The 20,334-nt window shown below is 42.9% G+C and overlaps 1 protein-coding gene and 1 long non-coding RNA gene across 5 annotated transcripts in view; one reads left to right on the top strand and one right to left on the bottom strand.

Annotated features, from left to right (window-relative positions):
* Window positions 1-11,921, bottom strand: part of ELK3 (ETS transcription factor ELK3) — a 70,079-nt gene extending 58,158 nt beyond the window's left edge. For 2 of the 3 annotated variants that reach the window (XM_010805210.2, XM_005206678.5), the window contains exon 1: window positions 11,574-11,921. The gene's annotated coding sequence lies outside the window, so the exon portion shown is untranslated. The remainder of the gene's footprint in view (window positions 1-11,573) is intronic. The other variant, NM_001081542.1, reaches the window with a different exon arrangement.
* Window positions 843-8,882, top strand: LOC132345303 (uncharacterized). 2 transcript variants are annotated; one of them, XR_009494549.1, is made up of 3 exons: window positions 843-1,120; window positions 4,528-4,709; window positions 7,259-8,882. It is a non-coding gene; the product is annotated as an uncharacterized lncRNA (long non-coding RNA). The 2 variants fall into 2 exon arrangements; XR_009494548.1 differs by having other exon boundaries at window positions 7,239-8,882.
* Window positions 11,922-20,334: the final 8,413 nt, after the last annotated feature.

The following is a 20,334-nucleotide window of genomic DNA, read 5'->3' as shown; positions in this document are numbered from 1 at the left end:
CAGCTTTCCTTCCCAGAGAGCCCTGGCATCGGCCAGGAGAGGGAGAGAGCTGTGGCCTTCCCAGAGACACTGGAAACTCTCTTGTCTTCTCTACGGAACTTAAAATAATCAAAGTATCATTTCCTCCATGTCCTGGCTATTGTAAATAGTGCTGCAATAAACATTAGGGTGAATGTATCCTTTGGAATGGTTTCCCCCGGGTATATGCCCAGGAGCGGGATTGTTGGATCATGATAGTTCTATTTTTAATTTTTTAAAGGAACCTCCACACTGTTCTCCATAAAAACCCAAAAAAGAGAGGATCTATGTATACGTATGGCTGATTCATTTTGCTGTACAGCAGAAAATACCACCACATTGCAAAGCAATTATACTCCAAATAAAGGTTTTTTTTTTAAAAAAAGCATCATTTCTTCAATCATATCTGAATGCCTATATCACTAAAAGAAAAATGGTCACCAACACTCCTAGTAAAGTTATCTTTCCCTTTTCCTGGAATAAGTCCACCAAAACCATTTTCCATGTCTTCTAAAAATAGAAAATGATATTAGTTAGCTGATCTTGACATTGTTTATAAGTATATGATCGGTGTTAGAAATGTTACAGCATTTTTGAACTGTTTACAAATGGCTAATAATAATATAAATATAAACCTTTCCCCTTTCCTTTTTCTGAAGTGTAACATTTCACAAAATGTGCTGGTTTGTGAAAATGTCAAAATTTGGCTGGGATATATTGACTAACATTAGCTAGTTTTGGGGGCCTTACTATATATAGTACTGTTACAAAAATAGTGACAAGTTCCTGGTATTTGTGACATCATCTTTAGGGATTCTGGAGAAGCACAAAAGACCTGCCTTCCAGGGGTGGCTACCTAAGCAAAGATCCACGCTTACTTGAGCATCACTACTTCTCGAGTGCTCTTCTTGACAAAATGCTTGGCATGGTTTAGAAAATGCAAATTCTCGGCCTCAACATTTATACATAAATCTGGTATGATAATATGTTCACATTGGAAGGGATCTATAAAAAACAGTGACTCTGCAGTCTTCAAAATATCATCACCTGCTCATGTGGTGGACATCTGTGGGGGATTTTAGCTGCGTCTAAAGTCATGAAGGTAGAGTCTCACTTTTATATATAGCTTTACTGTCATAATTTACTATGCATAATTCTCTCCCACATTTTTGTAGAGATATCAAGTGTAGCTATATATGACAAGTATGGTACCAAAATGCAGAGTTTCGTCTAAATTCAAATAACTGCTAATAAAGTTCTTTTTAACACGAAGCAAAACTACAACAGCATGAAGGTAAAATGGCAAGCAAAAGGCATCTCATTGTTTGAGAGAACGTCCATTTCAAAAATCTAGCCTGACTTGTAGATAAACTGTAGAAAGTGGAACACATTTAAAATATCTTGGTGTTTCTGTTGAGTATAATTATTTGTATCTTTTTTTTTTATGTTGCAAAAACAGATAATGTGTGATTTCAAAACTAATCTTCTCCAAGGCGTTATACTTGAAATCTGTTTATTAACCCCCAAACTGCAATGAATAAATGAACAAAATAACAATGAAACTGTCATCAAGTGGAAGACTGAGAGTTCATTCATTCGTGTCAGGCTGATGTGCACACGTTTCCTTTAAGAAACCAACAAAAGCATCCAACAGGAGAACCGTTGTTGGCGGCATCAGCATCCAACATCAGTGTGCCAAAAAGCCTCCTCACACACCTTAATTCCCACGTGGGCACCTGCCATCCACCAAGTCGGGTTAGCCCTTTTCTTACATGTCACATATGACTTGTTCCTCTGCTTACTCTTCCAGTAATTGTTCCACACAAATATATTAATTGCACAAAATAAGTGCCAGCTTCAACTTTAGATGATCTTTTCCCTTTGCTAAAGAAAATCACCCTTTCTGTATTTGAAGCATTTGGTACATATACGATCTTCTCCATCAAGGTCTGAAAGTCTCTGTTTTCCTAAAGACAAATTGGTAAGTCTTAATATCTAGGTGGCTCAGTGGGTAAAGAATTCGCCTGCAATACAGGACACACAGGAGACTTGGGTTCAATCCTGGGGTTGGAAAGATTCCCTGGAGGAGAGCATGGCAACCCACTCCAGTATTCTTGCCTGAAGAATCCCATGGAGAGAGGAGCCTGGCAGGCTATAGTCCATAGGGTCGCAAAAAGTCGGACATGACTAAAGTGACTGAGCACACACAGCATGTACAATATTTAGGTTAAAAAAAAAAATAAAGGATGTGGCAAAGCCTGGAGGAGGGTGCTGTTCTTGTGGTTCAGTTCTGACTTAAATCAAAGCAGGTCAAAACTCTGGGGAGCAGTGATGCTGAGCTTCTGGGAGCCCCAAGTACTCTTGGGTCATTCGGTTTGCTTTAAGACATCTTTTAATAGCATATACTTCTGTAATGAAAGTAATTCACTTTAGGAAATTGTTTAACACTCTTCAAAATTACTCTGCATCTAAGGATAACAAATGCAGAATTGAGAATCAGTGCTAAAGAACCTAAAGAAGTGAATGAAGCAAAGTCAGGAACGCTAAGTGGCTGGATGATCCATGCTTCTGGTTTTGCCTCCACCATCAAAGATGGAGAGGGCTCACCAACAGGCAATCTTCCCTCCTCTAGAGACTCAGCACCATGGGACAGCATCTCTCTCTCTCTCTCCACCTGGGGTTTAATTACTTCCAGCCCTGACTCAGAATATCACTGGGAGAATCTGGAGATGTTTGTCCTAAAATGCTTCTAAAAAGAAAGAAAGAAAGAAAGAAAGAAAAAAAACCTAGCCATGCTCTACTACCCAACACCTTCTGGTCTAAGTGATCAGTATCTGGAGTTTTAAAAACAGGCAGGAATGTTAGCAAAAAATAGCTTCCCCAAAACCCTCATGAAGTCTAGAATCCAGAGAATTTCAAATGTAAGACCATACAGAAAAGATCAAGGAGCTGCATCCACATAGTCTTCAAATGATGCTAAGTGGTTTGGTCCCTTCCTGTATGTTCTATATGGGGCTTTCTTCTCTCCTGAAAATTATATTAAAAAATCCAAGCTCTTTTGAGTTCTCAAAGCAATGATTCTTTGGGATGAGATGAAGAGCTCTGGCAAACTTTCCCTTATGCCAATCCTCTATATAGAACTGGGGCCTGAATCCCACATGAGAAGAGGGACTCTGTGGAGAAGGAGCAAAAACTGAGACCATGTATTGTCTCATTCTCTTAGACTCATGCATTCCTCCTGTAGCTCCATCCACAGAGGCACACACACATACCAATGCTCTAGTAAAGGGGTACTGAGGAAGTTACCTCTCCAGTTCACTATTAATCAGAGACATATTCTTAACTATTAGTGTTGGGAAACTGTTCTCACATCTACAGCCTTTTTCGTTTGCCTAACAGAACATTCTGATTCTCCTGGGCTCTCGTGTCACCATTGTGATAATGACAAGGACTTACAGGTGTAAACGTCTTAAGAATTCCTGCAGTTAATTCCTACAGAGGGACCCTGCAGTTACGTGGGAGCACATCCCGGAATAAATTCTGGGCCTTGTTTTGTTGTGCTAGTTGTCATAATCTCTCTCTTCTGACAATTAACTGCAGGGAGAAAAAAAATATTGCTTAATTACACCTTCTGATTAATCAAGGTTTGACTATCAACAAACTACTCCTCGGCAAAACCCAGCTGAAATTAGCAGCAGATCTAGCCCTCAACTGAAAACAATTTAGGTATTTAATTATTCATCCTTTCATCATCACCCAGGCAGTCTTATTATTTTAAAACTCAATCAGAAATGTCATTTACTATAAGCAGTTATAAACAAAAGCTACACAAAGGTTTTAGTATACATGAAGAAGCACTTTTAACAGTGACTGTTATGGAACTCAGCCCAAGGAACCTATGGAAATGTGGTCAACTGAAGTCTCAATAAAGGACTATGATTGCTGTAGAATGATTCATTTTAATATGGAAAGAACTTTACATTGAGATTCTTTCAAGCTGTACTATCTTATAAATTACCTAACTGCTAACCAAGCACTCTGAGTATAACACTTATCAACAACAGAGCTAAAGTTTGTCCCCTCAGATGATAACACACTAACCTGATCTCTATAAATTCACTTTTGCTGCAAATCTGGACAAAAACTCTGGACAACAATATATCCTCAATAGAGGACATTCTTGGCTGTCTATTTGGTTTAACCAAGAGATATGCCTCTTATTAATTCAAATAACTTACTGTCTAAGAAAGAGCTGGATTTAGGAATAGCAATATCAAGTTCACTGGCAAAATGGGGGGAGAAGAGCCATACTGACAAAATCTTTCCCCTTCAGGTTGCTTTTAACTCAATGGATGTCACATATTGTACAAAGGGCTGGAATAAATACAAGGATGAGAAAAGATGAGGCCCAGTGGGAGCTTACAGACTGTTGGGCAAGACTGATGAGCAATACATCTTGATACATTCATGTGCAGATATCCCTCAGTTTCTGCATCTAATGAATTTCAGGGTTTGGATGGTGACTTCAGATAACAAGGGGTAGCCAGCTATCAAATCTACATGGTTCCTGAGTTTTGGATAAGGAGTATTAAGGAATAAGAAGAAACATCAACCCCAGCTCCAGAAACAAACATCTGAAACTGTTTGGTACCTGCGCTTGGATAGCAAGAATCTGCAGAGGAAGAATTCAGGTAAAAGGAAAACACAAGTAAATCCGGTGACAAGGGCTCTAAAGGCCAGGGATGGAAGATGGGGGAGATCTGGTCTGGAGAACTGGCAAAGGTTTCCCCGGGGAAGGGATGGTTGAGCAGAGACCTGACAGATGACCAGATGCTGGCTCAAAAGTGTAGTGAGAGAAGTTGATGGGAACAGAGGACCAGGAGGGGATTCCCAGAAGACAGAAGAGCATTTGGAAGGGCCCAATGGTCAGAGGGCACATTACACATTTGAGAACTTGAGGAAAGGCCAGTGGAGTTGGCCTAAATCACAGCATGTCGCTTACATTAGAGATTTTTGGTCTGTATCCCAGCTGCAGCCGCTGGGAGATTATAAGCAGAGGAGCCACAGGGTCGGAACTGGGTTTGAAGGACTGCTCTAGCTTGTGGGCAGGGAAGGGACTGGAGGGGATGAGGGGAAATGTGGACCCCCTCAGATTCAGCGAGGGGGAAGGATTTTCAAATATGATCAGGAGGAAAGAGCAGGGACCCAACCTGGTGATCAAAATCTTATCCAGGCTACTCAGTACCCAACCTGGAGATAGTCACTGGTGTCCCCAAGAATGAGGCAGTCATGGTCTTTAAAACAAGGGGTGCCTGTCACAAACCTCAAGAGGAGGAGGAAAGGGGGCTTGGCACCTTCCCTTGGGTGATCCTGATTCAACAAGGGGCAGAAATGGGATTGAAGGGAAACTTACGGGGAATCCCTTTTTCCACCACCAAACAGTTTCAAAAACTTGCTGCCTGTCTCTCAAAGTCAGCTTTTGGGGGATGACAGCCAACATTTACTTTACACTTTCATAACTCCTGGAAGAATTCAAGTTCTCTATTCTAAAAAAAAAAAAAAATCCAACACAAATAGGACTTTGGATCTAACTCTCCAACCACTCTATCCTCTGGCCAGGAAAACCTCCGTCCAGGGAGATCTAACAAGTTAGCCTCTAAACCCAACTTGTTTTAAGGGAATCTACTTTTTCCTGCAACATACATATGACTGTTGGTTAGCATAAGTGATACTAAGTAGTGTAGAAGGGATTTTTTTTTTCCCCTCTTACAGGATGATGAGGAAATCCACACGTTTTGACAATTTCTTTTTAACCAAGCAGATCAAATAAAAATACTACAGTATTTTATCCTGGAGCTCTGGGGTTTAGTAACATGGTAGAATCATGAAATTGCCATAATATAATGAAAAAAATAACCAGGGAATGTTTCTAGATGATAGAAATTTCTCTCCTTGGAGGTAAAGGGTGGGGATTACATAGGTGTATACTGTAACACTTCAGATCTGTGCAATTTCATGTATGTAAATTATACATCAGTGAAAGAAATAAAAAGACACAAAGAGTCTCAGATTCATTCTACTTTTGGAGTAAATGACCCCTAACCTCACCAAACAGTCTCATCACTCCCATATTTATACTTGGAAAATTAGGAACTGTCCTTAGATATGGTAACTTTGAAAATACTTTGGATGCTATGTGCTTTGGAACTTCTTTTTAGAGCATGTATATGAGTAAATTTATTTTAATCCAATTCAAATCAGAATCTATTAGCATAACTATCATCTTAATTTCTTTAAAAATATGCAAATAAATCTCACATCCAATTATAAAATAATCCCATTTAATTCCTAATTTAATAATAACTTTCCAGCAACTGTAAATTAAAACACACAAAGTGGTCTGTAATTCCTAGTGGCAAGTCAACCAAATTACAACTTATTTAAAAGGTCAATTCAAAGTTTATTTTTAAATTGCTGACATATATTTGAGTTTCCAGTAATGGATGAAAATCATTTTCATTTTGGTTGTGGGTAGGGATGATGAGGAGTCAAATTTCTACATAAAAGACTGAATTATCTACCATTTTTGAAGGCCCATAGGATGTGTTAACAGTGCACCCCAGACACAGAAAAATACAAACTAATGGTTACTGAAAGGAAAAGAGGACTTGGCAGGGATGAATTAGCAGGTGGGGATTAATGTATACATGATACTATATATAAAACAGATAACCAATTAGGACCTACTGCACAGCAGAGGGAATTATACTCAATATTTTGTAGTAACCTATAAGGAAAACAATCTTAAAAAGAATATACATAATTGAATCATTGTTGTACATCTGAAATTAGCTCGTTATTATAAATCAATTATGTATCAATCAAAAAGAAACAGTACACACACACACACACTGATAATTTCCTTTACTGAGGCTGTATTCTAAGTGGCAAAACCAGAATTTTCACATTCTCACTGCCACAGTCTCAGCCAAAAAGCTGGATGATCTCAATTCAAATTGGTCACGGGCAATAATAATCTTGAACTGCAAATTCACTGAAGATACCAACTTCAAAGTTCGGAAACTTTACTGATATAAAATGAAACACTAATGAATAAGAGTCACCCAATGGGCAAGAAGCACCTTCTTCCCTTCTTTACAGCTAGAGAAGTTCAAGGTGTATTTCTGGTCTAACCTAGTTTCTCTGTTTTCACCACCGAGCATTCTATTTTGATGTGTAGCACCCTGGACTTCCTGTTACTACATCTTGATATTCTTCTGCAAATCATGACTCATCCTTAAATCACAGAGAAGCTCATCAAAATCCCAAACTTCACAGCATATATGAATTCAGTCTTTCATGAGGGCAGCATTCTTAGAACATGACTTGGGAGCCACAGAGACAAAAATACTGAACGAGTTCATGCAGAAATCATGTCAATTCACTGTTGAGTCAACACATTTATTGGATCAATAAATACAAGCTCTACGGGTGATGATTTTGGTCTTAGGACAAGTTATTAAACTGTGTTACACGATATATTAATGAAAATAAGTTACAAAGCAGAAAGTACAGTGTGACTCCAATTAACAATTTTGTGTGTGCATGTGTGGGTATGTGTATGTATTTTTAAAGATCAGAAAAAAAAATACACTGAAGTGCTAACAGGGATTATGGGAGATGTTTATTATTTTTTCTTTGTGGTTTTCTCACTCTTCCTAATTCACATTAATATTTGTATAATAGAAAAAAACAACCTTTAGAAAATATTGCTATACTAATGTGACCTCAAATATATCAATCTATGAAGGCCAAAGGGAATTACAGACAAATAATAAAACATGAAAAAATCTTGCCTTAAACATACAGAAACATCTGCCAGCAATGGAGCCCTTCATTCAAATGACCACAACTGCTCATCCGTATATGTAGGTATTGGCCCTTAGGGGCAGAAGCTGTCTGCCCACAGTCAGGTCAAACCCAAAAGGGATAGAGAATCTTGTTTCTTTTAAAGTTTAATGAGGAACCCCAGGTCTAGAAATCACAAAGATGGCTGAATCATTCCCTGGGACTAGAAAGGAGCAGAGCCATTAATTAGTAAGCAGCAATTCACCATCAGCAAAAAACAAACAAACAAAAAAAACCCTCTACTCCAGGAAGTCACATCCTTAATTTTTTTTTTCAGTGTATTGGGTTTGTTTGGTTTTAGGTAATGTTTTGCAACCATGTTGGTTTTCTGAATCTGATAAACATATAATCGGGCAGCACAGGATGCATAAAATCCAGTATCTGACAGCTAAGAATGGAATACTTTAATTTATATACACTGCCTGGAAGCCCTTTACAACTGATTTCAGGAAAAGATTCAAGTTCTAAAAAGTTATTACAAATATAAATTTCAATTAGGATCTCACAATTACAGTTATTACGTATTACCAGGTTTGAATTATTAAGCTTTTTTTTTTTAAATAAGAGAAGGTCTTTCATAAATGTTTAGCAAACATCAAAATTAAAATAGGGCTGAAAAAAAAAAACCCACTGCTCTCCCCCATCTGGGCTACTGCCATTCTGGTCTAGACAGCATTAGTACCAGGTAAGTCAGCTTCAGAGAGGGTCTAGCTCAGCTCACAAAGGTACGCCATCACACTATCATTATTTACATGTCGTTCCACACATACTACTAACCAAAAAGAGAAAGGGAGAGAAAATTCTTGCCTACTTTGTTATTCAACATGACAGAAAAGTGCCAATGATGATTTTTATATGTCCTATTTGTTGAATGAATTCATATGAAAGTTATCATCTTCATCATTAACGTAAACAAGAGTTTCTCAATCTGGGTACTCCTGACATTTTGGGCTAGAAAATTCTTTGTGATGGGCTATCCTGGGCATTGTTGGATGTTCAGCAGCATCCCTAACCTCTACTCAGTAGATGCCAGTAGTATCCCCTCTGATTATGACAACCAAAATGTCCCTGGATATTGTCAAATATCCCTTGGGAAGCAAAATTACTCTTAGTTGAGAACTGATATAAATGAACATCATGCATTCCAAATAATAACTTATCAGAATAAAGAACTTGACCTCCTTTTTGTTTTGAAGGAAATGTAGTCTACAGAGGAGAATATTTACAACCTTTATCCTTCAGATAGATCCTGCAGAATGATGCTGCCTTTGGAAAGCTTTTTTCCTTATCTGTTTATTGTAAGTTCTGTTATCCTACTTACAGCTTTCAATGCAACAATTTATTGAGCATCTACTCTGTGCCAGGTGCAGTGTTGGGGACATCCTGTATTCATGTCCACTGACTCACACCCTGGTGGGGCTGGTTGGGTTGTTTTCAGGACATGCTTTGCCACCAGAAAAGAAACACTGACACCTTAAAAACTCCTCAAGAGAGCAGCATGTCCTTGTCAATAAAGGAGATCCACAATTGCAATCAGGTTCCTTAAAATTATTTACCCTTTTTAGTAACTCTACACATTTCCAACATTGAAAGGTTAAAAAAAAAAAAAGCCCAGAAGGCCTTGGCTATATTTGGCATAGAATGACCATCAGGGGTTTTTGCAGGGAGGATCATTACTGGAAACCCTAAAAACATTTAGGGACAGTCTTCTTAACTGTCTGACCCGCGAGCCCTCCTAACACAATTTGTAATTTTATAATCCCCATAAATTGAAACTCATAACTGACCTTTCCCAAATAAAAGTGTATCACACAGAGAGAGAGAAGGGAGAGAGATCAGAGGGTATTCTGTTTGCCAATAAGACTCAGAAATCAATTTGAGCTCATTAACAGTTGCCTGGAACACGCTCGGTTTCTCATCACCTCCGCCGCACCCCCCCTCTCCCCCTCCAACTGAAGCACAGATGAGAGAGGATGGGTGTGTTTGAGCTGCTTGGGTAACAGAAACTTCACACACACACACACACACGCACGCACACACGCACACACACACACACGCACACGCGCGCGCGCGCGCACGGACAGCTAGGAGAGAAAAACCTTGTAAGCCCAAAATCCAAAATGACTTCAAAGTTTAAGATGCTACCCTGAAAAGGTTCGTTGGGCGACTTGGCCCTCTAAGTAAATAAAGCCATAACTTGTCTCGGTCTCCAGCGCAGGGCTCCCCCGGCTGACAGTGGCTGCACAAAACCCCTCCTGTGCTGAGCAGCGGAAACTCCTAATGAGATTAGTTGGTGTGTGTGCAGACATTACTTAGCAATGACTAAAGGGGCTCTCTTCCTGCAGCAGCCAGTGGAAAATTCAGGGAACTTTTTCCCCCTGCAGCAGCAGAATCCCTTTAACCCTCTCCCCAGCCAACTCCAAAAACAACTCAGCCTCCCCCGGCGTCCCCCACCTCCCGGCTGGGGTGCTGGGGGAGTTAAAGACCCGCCAGGGGCTTCCAAAAGCGGGAGGGTGGGAGGGGGCCGGCGGGGAAGGGGCGGGTGACCCCTCGAACACTACAAAGGAAACTGTAAAAGGCACAAATATATAAACCTGAGAAGGAGCAAACCACAGTTTCTTTGTGAGCTCCTCTAGTGAGTCATTTTCAAGATGCTGTCTGCTGCCAGTTTCAAAGCGGAAGCGCATGGCAATTAGTCTTGCCGTTTCCAGACAAGCCAGAAACTCTCCCGACACTCGTTTTTTTTTTTTTTTTTCTTCTTCTTCTAAAAAGCCCCTTTTGCAGTTTCTGAAATAACATTTCTTTCTCCCACCCCCACCCGCCGCCTAACTGCAGCTTGTCCTCAAGATGATTCGGTTCAGAAAACGTAACAAAAATCCAGACCTCCGATTTTTCTTTTAACCGTCCAAAATTGTGATTGCTACCCCCTAAAGTTACAGTAGCATTACAGGCCAACATTCAGTTGCAAGTTGAAAAGCCCCATCCCAAACTGCTGCGGGCTCCAAGACCATCGCCGGCCTGCCGGGTCCTCCTCCCAAACCGTGTCCAGTAATGACTCTGCCAGCTTTATAAGGTCTAGTTGGGCGTGCGCCTGGGGCGCCGACCCGGGCTGGGGGTCACCTGCCGAGCCAGAGGGGACGCGGCCCCCAGCCCCGCCGCTCGGCTCCCCACGCCCTCCTCTTCCCTCCCCACCCCTGTTCTCCCTGAATCCGAGCATCCGTACCCAATGCAACCCCGAGGAAGTCCCAGCCCCCCTCGAAGGTCAGCGGTGGTCCAGTCTCCAGGCACGCAGCCTGCTCCAGTCACCGATCCTCCCGGGGACCCCAAGTCTCACCGTCCCCCGCTCCTCCGGCGCGCCCCCTCCTCCGGGCTCGCAGCGCAGCCCAGGGCGGGGTGTGCCCGCGCCGGGTGGCCGCAGCCCCCGGGGCCGGCGCGCGGACCCAGGCGCAGGAACATCCCGCGGCGCCCACTCCCAGCGGCCTCCTAGCAGCCCCCCGGCCTGCAGCCTCCTACGCGGTGCCCACCCGCCCCACCCCCACCAAACCACACAGAAGAAAGGAAAGAAAAGAAAAAAAAAAAAAACACCAAACCAACCCCCACGAAACTTTGCAAGTGTCCGAGCAACAGGCACGAACCCTACTACCTACCCAGATGTGGGGGAGCTTTCAAGATCCTTCTTCGGGGGAATTTCTAGGAGGAACCGGGCGAAAGCCCCCGACTTTCCATGCTGACAGGCGTCTGCAGACGGTCTGTTGCTCTTGTAATGAGATCCTGATTTCCCCCCCTTTTTTTTTCTTTCTCTCGCTCCTCTTTTTTTTTTTTCCCCCTCTGGTGTGTGTGAGAGCAGGAAGTTGGAGCAGTCAGGCCGAGCCGGCTCACTTCCTTTACTGCATTATTCCCCAGGCGGTGTGCAGTCTGTGTAAACAGGCTTTTCCGCCCCGCGCCGCGCGCCCCGGCCGCGGCTGTGCGCCGGGGCTGGCCGCCGAGGCCCGCGCATACTCCGCCGCCCCGGGCCCCGCACCGCGCCCGCGCCCCCGCCCGCCGCGCTCCCCGCTTCCTGCTCGGCCACCCCCGGGGAGGAGCCTCCGGACCCCTGGCGACTCCGAGTGGCCGCAGCCCCTCCCCACGGGGGGGCGGGCAAGTCGGCCAGAAACCCGGAGGAGCTGCCCCGGCGCGCTCAGGGGCTGACCTTGGGTGGCGGCCGGGGCCTGGGGGGTCCCTCTTCTCCACCCTCTAACCACCTCCCCCCGCCGCCCAACCGGGGGTCCCTGGGCTGGGTACTGCGCTGCGCGCCGCTGTAGGGGCTTGCCCTGCCCGGTTGGTCTGGACGCGGAGGCCCCAAGTGGGGAGGCGGCTGGACTTGCTGTTTAATGTCAGCTGGGATGGAAGAGCGGTGGGGCCGAGGGGCATCGGGAGTGGGGTCTCGGTGCTCTGGGCTAAAGGGCTACTTTGATCGTGGGTGGGGGCGTGATTGCTAAGGAGGAGAAGATGTTTGTTGCATGTGCAGAAAAGGAGGCGCGGGTTTTGTCTGAGAAAAAAAAAAAAAGCCAGCGCTCAGAGTAGGGGGCCCACTTTGGGGGAAAAGGATGAGAAGCCACAAACTGGAAGCCAGGATTCTCCAGAAGAGCCCTGTCTGGCCGTTCGCTATGGCCTACCCCGGGCCCGACCTTTCCTGCCTGCTAAGGGGACTTAAGAGGGAAATGAGCAGCGACCAGGGGCCCAGTGACTGAAGCTTCGGAGGGAGGCTCCGTGGTCTCAAAACTGGACCCCACACCACACTATTCCCCCATAAGGACACCCGCCTCGAAGGGCTCAGGCCAGGCTCTGACGAGAGAGCTCATCCACTGCCCTGAGGCTTAGAAGAGGGGGCCGGTGGAAGGATCCCCCACCCCAGTCCTGGGCTCCAGCCCCAACTGCTCAGCTTCTGGCCCCTTCCTTGTCCACGCCTCTCCCTCCTGAGCAGCGCAGACCCGCGTCTCCTAAATTTAAGAGTGTGCATCACGTAGGGGGCTTGTTAAAACGGGTTTTAACTTCACCACAGAAGTTCCTGATTCAAAAGGTCTGGGATGGTTCTCAGCCCAGGCTAAAGTTAGAATCACCTGGGGATTGTTTTGAACACTATTGATCTCTATGCACAGCACAAACCAATTAAGTCAGATTTCCTGGTGGCAGGGCCTGTGTGCTTTCCAAAGGGTGGCTTTCTAAGAGTTCCCCTACTTGCTTATTTGTTTCTAATTTTTGCAATCTTTCTGAAGTCTATTTGTTTATGAATCTCTCACTCTTACTAACTGTGGGCTTCTAAGGGCAGGGTTGTATTTTACTCTAGTTAGTACCAGATCCCACCCCCAAGTGTCAATCAGAGCACCTGACCATAGGACAGTCCGGTTCCTCAGCCTTTGCTTTGGGGCTGGCGTGGATAGTTCTCTGAGAAGTGGGGCTGTAGCCCACCAGACCTCCGAGAGAGGTGGGAAAACATGAAGAGTTCGGGGCTTGGGGGAAGGAAGGAGAGTAAAGAAGAAGGAGAGGGTATGCGGAAGAGGGCTATTTATCCACCCCAGATTTTCCACAGATAATTTTCCACTCTAGAGATTATTGCTTTAATCCCTAGTGGGCTTCTATCACTCAGTAGAGCTTACTCTGTACCTCTGAATGATCCAGCTGGGGACCAGGGGAATGTTCATTTTCTATCCTTCTCAGAGAACCAATCTCAGACATACAATTCAGAGCACTATGTTATCTAAAAAGTGTATGCCAAAGCAAAGCATGAGTGTATCTTAAACTAGTGGCTTTCATGCTTTTTTATTATATATCTTCATAAAAAATCTTTGTTGAATCCTATTATGTAAGCAAGAGATTTACATGATTTTATTAGGCTTTGTTTTGAAGAAATGCTTATTTGTCTAAGGCACTTCTGAAACACTCATGGGCAGTCCTGGAGTTTCCCAGACCAAATGAAGACCTCCTTAAGTTTTCCTGGTGTTTTATTTAGGTTGTCCATATCACTAGTCCAAGCTTCTGCTTAAAATGAATAACTCAGAGCTGACACAGCTCTTCCTCAAGGTGCAGGGAGGTGTCAGCAGGCCTTAACTCAGGCTGTTGTAATAAATGCCAAGGTCGAGGTGCCAGCAGATTTGGTTCTTGGTGAGGGCCACCTCTTGTTGTGTCCCCACATGGCCTTTCCTCAATACACACATGTAGAAGGAGACAGAGGAAGCAAACTCTTTGGTGTCTCCTATCATAAAGGGCACTAATCTCATTACAGGAGCTCCACCCTCATGACCTCAGTTAAACCCAATTACTTCCCAAAGGCCCAGCCTCCTAATACAATCACACTAGGGGTTATTCGTTTCCATGTGAATTTAGGAGAGACATGGAACATTTAGTTCACAACTGCTATTGGTTTCCTATGCTTTCCTTCTCACTATCAAAAAGTGGCCAAAAGATGTAGCATCTAGTATTGTATGATCACATTCTTTTTATGCTTCTGTTATAAAACAGATAGGAGTTTGGATTATATGGATGATGAGTAATTTCTTCAGAAACCCTCTATGACAGGAACTCATAATGAATGCCAGCCAAGAGAGAATGAGGCTCTCTCAGCTTTGAAAAGAACAACAGATCTTACCAGAGATTGGAGTTAGTCAGTGTGGTGAGTTCGAGGATGCTTGGGGCAGGATGGAGGAGGATCAGTTCAAGTAAACCTTATGGATGGAGAGTGGGGGTCGGGGGAGGGGTGTCTCTAGAAGAAAATCAAAACCTTGGTGTATTGGTCAGCTTTTGCTGGGATAATAGTATGTAGCAAACAGCCCCAACACCCAGTGGCTTACAACAACAAGTGGGTCTCAGTTGTCTGGGTTCAGGTTTGCTTCACATATTTTTCTTATTCTGGGACCCAGGCTGAAGGAACAGGCTCAACACAGGACTTGTGACTTTCTAGAAGGACAGGAGCTCAAGAGAAGTGAGTGAAGACACATGGAGCCTCTTAACACCTCTGCTTAGGACTAGCACACCCTCAGGTCAACTCATAACCCAGAGGGGAAAGTGAGTCATGTGGCCAAAGCTAAAGTCAATGGGGTCGGGGGAAGAGATTGGGTTGGCTCTTCCCTGGTGGCTCAGTGGTGAAGAATCCACCTGTCAATGCAGGAGGCACAGGTTCAATCCCTGATCCCAAAGATCCCACATGCCATGGAGCAACTAATTCCATGAGCCACAACTATTGAGTCTGAGCTCTAGAGCCCAGGAACCCCAACTACTGAAGCCCATGTGCCCTACAGCCTGTTCTCTGCAACAAGAGAAGCCACCGTGATGAGAAGCCAGCTCACTCCAACTAGAGAGTACCTCCCGCTTGCCGCAACTAAGGAAAAGCCCACGCAGCCACGAAAACTCAGCACAGCCAAAAATAAATAAATAAAATTATAAAAATAAAGTGCTTTTTAAAAATTAAAGTCAATGGGAAGACTTCCCTGACGGTCCAGTGCCTAAGATTCAATCCCTGGGCAGGGAACTAGATCTGAGATGCCACCACTGAGTTTGCATGCTGTAACTGAAAGATCCTCTGTGCCACAACTAAGACCTGCACAATGAGATAAATAAATAAAAAAATAAAGTCAATGGAACAGGGAGAAGGACAAAGAGGAAAGATGAGGGAAATATGAACAAATAATCTACCATAAGAGAAAATGGATGCTGGGTATTCAAAAACAGCAAATCTCTTGGTTCCCTCATAATTCAACATTGCACAATGTGTAACAGAATGGGATGCTGTGAACAATTTTAAAAAATACAGATGGATGAGGAAGTATAATTAGATAGGACAAGAAAAAGTGAGTTTTAGAATATATGAGACTAAAATATTCTAGAACATAGAACAAATAATATATGAAACATATGAATTGATGGTATTAAACTTATGAATCAGTGAATTTTGGTAGAAACTTAAAAGTGGTTTGCTTCACTACTTTGGAGACTGCCTCAGTATGGGCGGGGATGTGGATGGGAGTTGGAAATAGACAGCCAAAGCCTGATGAAAAGGTGGCACGCAGGTGGCAAGTAGACAAATGGAATCAGGAATTTGGGGATCCAGTCCCACACTGACTTATTCAGCTCTGTGACCTTGACTAAGTCACTCACCCTCTCTGAGCCTGCATGAACATCAGTTTTCACTGAATTTTACATTGAATGCCAATTTTACATTAAAACAACATGTGCTATGAACCAGGATTTGACATTTTTCATGAACTGCATTTGAATGAATATTTAAAATAATTGTATAGACCTGCAGGCAGACCCATTGAGAGTCTGCCTTCTCCTTTTTGCATTATTAGAGGTCCGTCAATGGGGACCTTTGAGAAGCACTGATTTGGACCATCGTTTTTGCCCTCAGACTGGCCATCCATGGGCCAGAGGTTGGCAAACTGTAGTCTACAAGACCCACTGCCTGTTTATGACTTTCAAGGTAAGAATTAACTTTTTCTTTAAAAAAAAAGTTTAATTTTGGTAAAAACCATAACATAAAATTTATCATCTTAATTGTTTTTAAGTGTTTAGTATAGTAGGGTGTACAGCCTATTCACATTGTGGTACTACTGATCTGTAGAGCCATTTTATCTTGCAAAACTGAAACTTTCTATCCATTAAACACAATGCTCCATTCTCTCTTACTCCAGCCCCTGGCAACCACCATTCTACTTTCAATTTCTATGAATGCAACTACTTTAGGTACCGCATATAAGTGGGATTGGGTTTCCCTGGTGGCTCAGACAGTAAAGAATCTGCCTGCAATGAAGGAGACCTGAGTTTGATCCCTGGGTCGGGAAGATCCCCTGGAGAAGGGAATGGCTACCCACTCCAGTGTTCTTGTCTGGAGAATCTCATGGACAGAGGAGCCTGGTGGGCCACAGTCCGTGGGGTCCCAAAGAGTTGGACACAACTGAGTCACTAACACTTTCACTTCTTCTCATAAGTGGGATTATACAGTATTTATCATTTTTGTGATTGGCTTATTTCACTTAGTATAGTGTCCTCAAGCTTCACCCATGGTATATCATGTGACAGGAGTTCCTTCCTCTTCAAGGCTGAGTAATATTCAATTGTGTACACATGCTACATTTTTTTTAACCATTCATCTGCTTATGCACATTTGGGTTGCTTCTACCTCCTGGCTCTAGTGAATGATAAGAATTTATGTGTTTAAATGGTTGAAAACAAATCAAAGGAAGAATAATATTTTGTAACATGTAAAAATTATATGAAATTCAAATTTCAGTGTCCATAAATAAATCTTTGTTGGAACAGAGCCACCCTAACTCACTCACAGGTTACCTAATGTGCTTTTATGCTACAGTGGCATAGTTTAATAGTTGTGACAGAGACTGGTACAGCCTATAAAGCAAAAATATTTACTTTCTGACTCTTTACAGAAAAAGTTTATCAACCCCTGGTATAGGCCATCAAGTTTTGCCCTATTTTTTGTTTTTGTTTTAGCTGCATTTTCTTTCTGATTCTGAAGAAGACTGTTCTCTCTCATATGGGGTTAAAATCTTAATATCTTTAACAAACTTCACATCCAGAAACTTCCTCAAAGGAAACCAAGTTGTTGGACTTCATTTAATTCCTCTTATTTGGTCTTCTGCTAAGGTGGGGAATAGCTGGTTTGGACTCTCCTAGCCCTGGAGATAGCCTTTCAAACTTTTCTCTGGTCTCTGAACAAACCTGAGTTCCCAGTCCTGTTTACACACTGGAACCACAAATGCCAGGGCCTCACCCCTGAGATTCTGACCTTGAATCCAAGAATCTCTGTATCTTCAGAGCTCCACCCAGATGACCTCTCTGCTCATGAAAGCCTTGTAAATGTCTTACTCATCCTTTTGACTAAGCTCGAACTCCACCTCCTCCAAGAAGTCTTTCAAGATCCACCAGATGAAGTCCATGGCCCATTTCTCCTGCATCCCCATCATACAGGGTTTGAACTTTACCACTTAGCATTATCCCTAATGCCTACCAAAAAAGTTGCTAACAAATTTTTTAATAAATCAATTCATCAATAATAAAAGGACAGATATACAAGTTCTATAAATGATGTACATTACTAACTCAGACACATGAACAATCACTAGAAGGGAGAACAATTGACGACATTTGGAAGGAATAAACAATGATTCCAAGCTTTAGATTTTTTTTGATTCTCAATTGATTGAAACTTATGAATATTTTATATACCCACACTCACCCCCAAACCACATTATATCATTAGAAAAGAAAGGAGATTTTCCTTTCTATAATCTCTGTAGATTATACAGATATATATATATGTGTGTGTGTGTGTGTGTGTGTTTGTGTGTATGTGTGTGTTTGTGTGTATGTATATATATATATATATATATATAAAATAATCTGCTGTACTCTCCAGGTGAATACAACTGAGAAACTATTCTGAGCAGCTACTGGTCAAAATCACTTCCTACATAATAGAAATCTGATTTGTCCAAAAAGGTACAAATGGTCTTGGTTCTTTTTTCTTTTAGTGATGCCTTGCCTAGAGTTCCTGTATAAACAACTACTTTGGATTTTAAATGTGTAGAACAAGAAAATAGGACACTTTCTCTGTTTTAAAGTTCTTGGTGTATAGTAGCTTCACAACATTATATTAGTTTCTGCTACACAGCAAAGTGAACCAGCCATATGCACACACATATCCTCTCCCTTCTGGATTCCCCTCTCATCTAGGTCACCACAGCATCAAGTAGAATTCCCTGTGCTATACAACAGGCTCTTAGTGGACTGAGGGTTTACCCAGTCACCTCATGTAAGACATCGCAATTGGAATCTGAGAAATAACTGGAGAAGACTGGGTTTAGGCAGAGCAGAGGTGCAGTACTGAGTCCCCCCCAGAGCAGGCAGATGGCCAACGATGTCATTAGTGGAACATCCATGGTCCTAGGGCCTCGTGTCTCCCCCAGGCTGCTGACGCTACAGATGGAACCCACGATGGAGGAGAAGAGAAATGCCACCTACAGGCTGCTGTCAGAAACCAGGCACCAGGGTTTGGATGTAAAGGAAGCTGGGGCGATGGCACGTTTTTGAACTAGCTTTAAATTAACTAGGATTTCTGTAGGCTCCGGCGAGAGCTCTGAGGACAAAAGCAGATGCTGAGGTAAAATGTATGGAAGCAGTATCTCCCTCCCCACAAAGTATCAATGGATACTCTTAAGAGGGGGTGAGACTTGGTAATATTACATTCATCCCCCACCCCCTGCTTCATGTCCACAGCAATACACATTTCTTGAATAAATGTGATAGATACTCAAAGAGCAAAAACAACTAGAAAATGTGTATAATGCCTCATTATATATATATAATGTATAAATGTACTTTAAAAAGTACAATTAAATAGATGAACTCAATCAGTCTCTAATATTATGAATCCTATTTTACATTTGATACAACTGAAGAGTGGAGATATTGATTTGTGGGATAAGGGTCATACAGTAAGTGATGCTGCTGCTGCTAAGTCGCTTCAGTCGTGTCTGACTCTGTGTGACCCCATAGACGGCAGCCCACCAGGCCCCGCTGTCCCTGGGATTTCTAAAGGCAAGAACACTGGAGTGGGTTGCCATTTCCTTCCCCAATGCATGAAAGTGAAAAGTGAAAGTGAAGTTGCTCAGTCATGTCTGACTCTTCGTGACCCCATGGACTGCAGCCTCCCAGGCTCCTCCGTCCATGGGATTTTCCAGGCAAGAATACTGGAGTGGGTTGCCATTGCCTTCTCTGACAGTAAGTGATGGGGTTGGGACTAAAGTTCAGGTTTCTGGACCAAACCCCAAATCCTTTCTGGTACTCTTTACTGAGTTCTAATAGAGGACTACACAAGGTGAAAAACCTAAGATCATGGCATCCAGTCTGATCACTTCATGGCAAATAAATGGGGAAAAAGTGGAAACAGTGGCAAACTGTATTTTCTTGAGCTCCAAAATCACTGCAGACTGTGACTGCAGCCATGAAATTAAAAGACGATTGCTCCCTGGAAGAAAATCTGGCAAACCTAGATGGCTCATTTAAAATCAGAGACATCACTTTGTCAACAAAGGTCTGTATAGTCAGAGCTTTGGTTTTTCCAGTAGCCATAGATGGATGTGAGAGTTGGATCATAAGGAAGGCTGAGCGCTGAACTGATGCTTTTGAACCGTGGTGCTAGACAAGACTCTTGAGAATCCCATGGACAGCAAGGAGATCAAACCAGTCAATCCTAAAGGAAATCAACCCTGAATATTCATTTAAAGGACTGATGCTGAAGCTGAAGTTCCAATACTTTGGCCACCTGATGGAAACAGCTGACTTATTGAAAAAGACCCTGACGCTGCAAAAGATTGTAGGCAGTAAAACAAGGGGATGACAGAGGATGAGATGGTT

The sequence above is a fragment of the Bos taurus genome, chromosome 5 (assembly GCF_002263795.3).
Source record: "Bos taurus isolate L1 Dominette 01449 registration number 42190680 breed Hereford chromosome 5, ARS-UCD2.0, whole genome shotgun sequence".
In the NCBI taxonomy this organism is placed as follows: domain Eukaryota; kingdom Metazoa; phylum Chordata; class Mammalia; order Artiodactyla; family Bovidae; genus Bos; species Bos taurus.
Note: the sequence above shows the minus strand (reverse complement) of the source record. Positions and strands in the feature narration are given on the sequence as shown.